Source organism: Zalophus californianus, chromosome 12 (assembly GCF_009762305.2).
Source record: "Zalophus californianus isolate mZalCal1 chromosome 12, mZalCal1.pri.v2, whole genome shotgun sequence".
Lineage (NCBI taxonomy): Eukaryota > Metazoa > Chordata > Mammalia > Carnivora > Otariidae > Zalophus > Zalophus californianus.
Window position 1 is genome coordinate 73302875 of NC_045606.1, and position 7168 is coordinate 73310042.

The 7168-nt window shown below is 41.3% G+C and overlaps 1 pseudogene; it reads left to right on the forward strand.

The window, feature by feature from the left end:
* The first annotated feature begins 5974 nt into the window (after window positions 1-5974).
* LOC113912035 lies at window positions 5975-6839 on the forward strand (annotated as a pseudogene).
* Window positions 6840-7168: the final 329 nt, after the last annotated feature.

The following is a 7168-nucleotide window of genomic DNA, read 5'->3' on the forward strand; positions in this document are numbered from 1 at the left end:
TTTTTCTTGTGTTTATAGGAATCACATTTCCAATGTTCTCAAACTGATCCCTTTGGCACTGCATTTTAAAAACAATCTCATAAAACTGAGAGAAACCCTGCGGTGGCAGATCATGTGGTTCATGCTCCTATTTGTTTTATGTCTGTATTTTAGATCGAGGAAAATGAAAATAATGGTTAAAAGAATACAGTCATAGCATGGGCAGAAAGGATTATTTTCCAGAGCTTTTTAAAGCCCATGGAGTTATAGGGTGCCACAGAGGTGCCCTAGAATCTTTTATGGGGGAAGGACATGCTCTGACAAGGGGAGAAGCTAGGTGGATGTGGCTTAAGGCCCCATTCCCCTAGCTTCATTCTTCTTTTATCCATGTTATATACTGGAGTTCATATTTTTTTTTAAAAATTTTTAATGGTTCTACTGGTAAATGTTTAACAACCAACTCTCTAGAGCGTGCAAAAAGCCCTGACTTGTAGTGTTTGCCCCTTGCCATAACGTAAGTACTCCCACTATGGCCAATTTCAAACTGCCAACATGAAGTCTCTGAAAACAAAAACTGGGAAGAAATGCACACAGTCAACTCTCACAAGCTGGTGTGAGCTGGTTCCAGCACACTTCTGCACAACTCATTAGCGGCTAGACGAAAACTGGACCTCAGGACCATCACATCAATATACAATCCTACCACACATTTCAAACTACCAACAAGCTTGGGTTAAATTACCCAGATTAGTGTTTAAATCTCACATGCAAAAAATCTGAGTTTGGACCCTTCTTTATCATGATGATTCAAATGCTTCGTAACAAATGAATGTTCTAATTAGACATGGAAATGTTAGAATCACATATTCAGGATTTCTAGCTTCAGTAGGAGCTTAGAGGTTATTAGTCCAACCATGCTTCCTATGCCTAAATCCCTACTGCAATTGATCTTTCAGCTTATAAGTAAATGCCCCCAATGCAGAATTTACTACCTCTCAGATCACCCATTACATCTTTAGTTATGAAACACCCTTTCTTAAAGTAAACCAACTATCTATCACCTTGACACTATATCCATTTTTCATCATCAACCACATGAAACCAAGCAGAATAAGTCAAACTAAACTCACATTAACAGCCTCTTGGCTGGGACACTAACATTTCCATGAGTCTTCTTCCAGTCCAAACACTCCTAGCTTCCTTGACTATTCTCATGACATGATTTCAAGCCCGATCACCATCCTAGGCCCTCTCTTCTGAGCCTGCTTCAACTTGCTTGTCTTTCTACTTCTCCAGGCTTGTGATGAGTGTCCTAGGCATCATGTGACTAATTCAGAGTAAATCAGGAACAACCTCCTCTGTTTACTTACTTTCTATATGGCTGCTACATTGTCAACCTTTTGACACAAAAGACTTTTTCACACATGCCACTGTTAAGATATGCCTGCCTGAAATAATCCCCTTTGAGTCAAAGGGGATTCTTGAACCCAAGCATATATATTTTATATTTATAGATATATATATTTATGGGATGGAAATATTCTCCTCTAATCTTGTGAAATTATTCCTTTCCTTCAGTACCTTTTTGAGTCTTGATTCTCTCATCCAATGTATCCCTATGTATTTTCTTGAGATCCGGGCAAAAGACCAAATCATGTGGTACCACCTAAAAAACTTTTCTTCCAGGTGATATCAGTCTATTTATCAACATCATTTGTGTATCATTATTCCAGTTCCCCTTTGGAAAGTTAAAACTTACAATTCAATTTAGTCCTCACTGTGGGCTCCTAAATGACCTTCAGGTGATCATTATTACTAGCACCTGAGTGATCCAGAATGCGCCACAAAAGGGTCTGACCGCAAAGCATGTGCCTCTGTCTCAGTGAGACCCTCTTCCTGCATTCCTAATGTCAGAAAAAGAATGGACTGTGAAGAGTGGACAGGTTTCCTGCTGCCTGGTCTTTGTTGAAGGTTGCATGTGTGTGGGGCGCCTGGGTGGCTCAGTTGGTTAAGCGACTGCCTTCGGCTCAGGTCATGATCCTGGAGTCCCGGGATCGAGTCCCACATCAGGCTCCCTGCTCAGCGGGGAGTCTGCTTCTCCCTCTGACCCTCTTCCCTCTCGTGCTCTCTCTCATTCTCTCTCTCTCAAATAAATAAATAAATAATCTTAAAAAAAAAAGATTTTGTGTGTGTGTGTGTGTGTATGTTTGTAAACTGTTCTTTCTGGTACTTGAGCTCTATAATTTAAGAGAATCCTTAGATAATAGCCCCAAATAATGAAATCATCTATTCACCATGCAAAGCAGTGTCTATCACACCCATGTCATTCTAACACATTTCCTGCACCACAACCTTTCACTGGAATACTTAAAAGACTCTTCTTCGAGATCAACACCAAAATAAAAGAGTAACTGTTAGGATAAGTCAGCAATTTGTACTATCCCAGGGTAGTCACACCTGGACAGGAGCTAGAACTTCCCATTAGTATCAATCACATGCTATCTAATAAATCTGGTCCAATGATAAGGTAGCTATGGAAGCTCTACAACTACCTATTTTCAGAGAGAGAAATCAAAAGTCTGAGTGGATTTTCTACTATTATGAGGCACTGATTCTGGAATGCAGTTGATTTCACTCCATTCCAGAAAACCCATGGAAACCCTTGCATGCCAGGGTTAGAGCCAGATAAACTCTAAGGCTGGCTTCAAGTGCTTTGATTACAGTGAGACCTTCAGTTCCTCGTCACCCAATATACTAACTGTAGCATATGCTGAGAACCTGGGGGCTTCTTGTGGGACTCCTGTGTTAGTGTCCTCAAAGGTAATAATATTTTGCCATCTAAGTGAGGGAAATGACAACAAAAATAAAAACAAAAAACCCTGCAAGCTTAACCTATCTAACTCCTTTCAGGTGGAAGTTGGATGATGAACATGAAAGCCTCAAATGGACATAGTCCAAAGTTTACAGGAGGTGACCTTGCTCCTGGATAAAGAAAGGAAGTGAGCATGGCCCCTTGGGTGTTCAGTCAGGGAGATCTGGGGAAATTCAGTTTAGGAAACTCGGGTGGTCCCAAAGAAATTCTTGTCAAGGCCAGTGCCAATCAGGAAAGGTAGAGAGGAATGCATTTGAAATTCCCCTGGAAGTTGGAGCTATAAAATAGCCATGAATTTTTGTTGAGTATGTAGTAAAGAGGAGATAAGAGAAAGATTTGGAAATGGGATGGAAATATAATTTTATTCAGTATTCATAACTTTAATTTTACTAAACTTGTGAAATAATTGTTTGTACCTTTTTACTAATGACAAAACTAAATCTCAGGTTAAGAGACTAGCCCAAGATCACAGCTAGCAAATAAAGGAGTCAAAATTCAAAAATCAAGTTTGTCTGATGCCCAAATCTATGTTTTCCCTTCATGAGAAAGAAGAGAAAAAATAGAGAAGGATAAGAATGAGAAGAAAAACATATTGAGTTTCTAACATAGACCAAGTACTATGCTAGGCACTTTATATATTTATTTTTGTTTGTCTATCTGTCTTATTTATTTTTATATATGTATTTATTTTTATTTTATGTAGTCATTAAAACAATAGATAGAGTTGCTATTTTTGTTCTACTTTACATCCGTAACTGTGATTTCTTATGTGACTTTGAGAGTCCCACAGCACATTTAATCCCCACCTATCACTTTTCACCTACCCCACACTCTTCCTTGATATGTTCAAGGTTTTGGGCCAACATATAAAATATTCAAAGGCCCAGACCTATTGATGTCTCTGGAGCTACAACTCAAAAGAGACATGTTAAGGCTGAGGAATCTCATAACTGATATCTGAAGCATATTGCTCTGAAGTACACTAGTGCTCGCCTCAAAACTGGGAAGTCACGGTATAAATGAGCAGCCTGAAGAGCTTCTCCTCTACCACTAGAGGACATCATTCTTATTTCATCCAGGGTTGATTTCTGCCACCACCGTGCTCCACATCCCTGAGCTCTGCCAAGGAAGAGAAGGTATCTGCCCTCCTCTGTCCTAGTGCAAAGTTCAGACATTGGGACTCACTCCATGCCAAAGTAGCCCAAGCTGACCTTGCAGCCCTTTCAAGGGGTTCACACAGAAATCTCACCAAAGCAAAAGCAAGTTCTCCTTTACTTCTCCCAACCAGTGATTGTGACCAGTCCGGTGGTCCTCTCTTTCTACACTCACCATTATTTCATTTCAGGGGTTGCATCACCTATCCCTGTCCTTGGGCCTCGCTCAAAGCAATCCCAGTCCACTCTGATAGGTTTGCTGACTTCAATCACAGAAAGATTGGAATTAAAGGGGCAATGAGTAGTCTTGGCCCCTCCCCTCCCAGAAGTCTTCTGGGCTCCTTATGCAAAATTACAAAATTACCAACTCTATTCCCAAATAGTTAACTATTCATCTCACAGGGGAAGAAAAAAGGTTTGTCTCCCACCTTGCTAGACGCTCCCTACACAGATAAAGAAACTAAATCTCAGAAACATTATAACAAAGAAAGAAGACTAGAAAGGAGAAGACACGCCTAAGTTCTTTCAGCTAGTTAGTGAGATAGCAAAGATTCAAACCCATGTCTAACTCCATGATGCTATGTGCCTCAAAGAAAACTGTCTGTGATTCAAAATGTGTAACATTCTTGGGTGCTCCCCCTGGGAACCCAGTCACCATGCTGTGAGAAGCCAATGCTTCTCACATGCTGCACAGAGAAGCCACTGGTAGGTGCTGTAGTCCATAATCCCAGCTGAGCCCAGCCTCTCTGTCATCCCAACCCAGGGTCCATGCGCTGAGCCCAGCCTCTCTTGTCATCCCAACCCAGGTACCTGCATGGACCCTCTATAGGATTCCAACCCCAACCATTCCAGTCACCCTCAGCTGTTTGAGTCTTCCAAGCTGAGGTCCCAAACATGAAAGAACAAAGACTCCATCCTCCTTGTGCCCTGGCTGAATTCCTGACCACAGAATCGGGAGCAGAATAAGAAAGTTGTTTCACCTCCTGAGGCTTGGTGTGACTTGTTGTGCAGAAACAGATAATTCTAGAAATTCCTCAAGAAGGCTAAGAGATCAAATACCTTAAAAGCAAGGTTTTTGGTCATCCTAGACAAACAGCGTCAATTGCTGGAAAGTGCACTCCGTCACACAAGTCATCCAAATGCATGTCTCTCACATAATGATCTTTGGCTGAGGGACTCAATATACACATCACTAGGTTATTGTTAACCAAGTATTGTTCGTGTTGGGCCAGGAAAACCTTTACTGGCAACAGTGGAACATTTAGATGTGGAATTCACTGCCATGGAAAATATAAAAAACATTCTTTAGTGAAAAACACTGATCATCTGGAAAAAGCTTTATCAGTATTTTACTGATGCTTTTCATTTTCTTATGAGGCAAAAACAGTTTCTCCTAGGTCTAGGTTATGTTCAGAACTTTTAATAAATAGTCCCCTAGTCCCTATTATGTAGATAATAGCGCACAAGAAATGAGAAATTGTCTAAATTGTGGAAAATATTAGAGAAATCTATGAAGTATAAGACAAAGACTCATAAATATGAGGTTTTCATATTTCTTTAACATGTACGGTGTGTCATATACCATATATGTGTTGTGGTGTGTGTGTGTGTGTATTTATGGCCATGAAACAATAAAATAAACAAAATAAACTTCCAGTAAATCTCTTGGTTGTGTGGAACTAAAACAAGGATAAAATTTTTAATAGCCCTATTTTCATCATTTTTCTATCATAGTAGCAAGCAGTTAAAGTTAAACAGAACATATAAACCTATACATGTATTTACAGACTTGTAACCATATACAGTTAACCCTTGAACAATACAGGGTTAGGGACACCAACACTCCGTGCAGCCAAAAATCTGTGTATATTTTTTGATTCCCAAAAAACTTACTAATAGCCTACTGTTGACTGGAAACCTTATCGATAACAAGAATAGTCGAGAGGCCGCTGCTCGTTAGCGCGGCGCCATGGATGCCCAGTGGGCAGAGGTCCGCGCCTTGGAGGCTGAGATCGCTGCCCTGCGGCGGGCGTGCGAGGAACCGCGGGCGGCAGGGGGAGACAGTTGGTGAGCGCAAAAATCACTTTGAGAAATGTATCAATCAGATTCTGAAGGATGGGCCTCTTCAAAAGATCTGAGAAGTCATCTTGGACATTTAGAATCAGAACTTCTTTTTCTAAACACACTTACTGGCATCAGTATAAGAAATTACTCCATGAAAACAGAGGACCTTACAAACACTGAGAAGAAAGAAAAGAGTATAATGAAAGTTCTACAGAGACACAGATTATCAGGAAATTGCCACATGATTACATTTCAACTTGAATTTCAGATTCTGGAAATCCAGAGTAAGGAGAGTTTATCTTGTTATTACTGACCTCAACATAATAATGGAGCCCACTGAATACTCAGAATTAAGTGAATTTGTGTCTAGAGCAGAAGAAAGAAGAGATCTGTTGATGTTTTTTCGAGGCCTACACTTTTTTGTGGAGTGGTGTGAATATCAAAAGTGCACATTTGAACACTTCAAGGAGAAGTACCCAGCAGCTGTGCACCTCCCGGAGGGGGCCGCCTCCAGCTGCATGGCGGTCCGGAGCGCCTGCCAGCCTGGGATGGAGCTGGTCATCATTTGGATGGTGCAGACGGCAGAAGAAGGGAAGGTTTTGCCGAAGCAGGATCTTCTACCCAAAGCGCCACAGCAAGCCCTGGAGCTGGACCGGAACTGAGTCCTGGAGACCGCACCTCTCAGCTTCCAAACCCTGCTGGGCACACTGGGCATCGAAGCCGCCCACGAGAACCTGATAAAGTCGCTCTGCACAGCAGACTATGACTAGTTCCGGGCAAACACGCAGGTGTGTGATCTTCTTCCACATAAACAGGTTCTGTGTTCCACAGAGAAACAACACCTTTAGGACACGTCTGTGCAGTTTCAGCACATTCTATATAAACTGTCGGGACATGGAAAAATAAACACAGCTATTGGAATACCAAATGCCAGATGAGCAGTACATACAGTGCTTAGGGGCGCCTGGCGGGCTTGGTTGGGGGAGTGTGCAACTCTTGATCTCAGGGCCATGAGTTCGAGCCCAACACTGGGGGCATAGATTACTTAAAAAAAAAAAAATAGTCGATTCACATATATTTTGTATGTATATATATTATA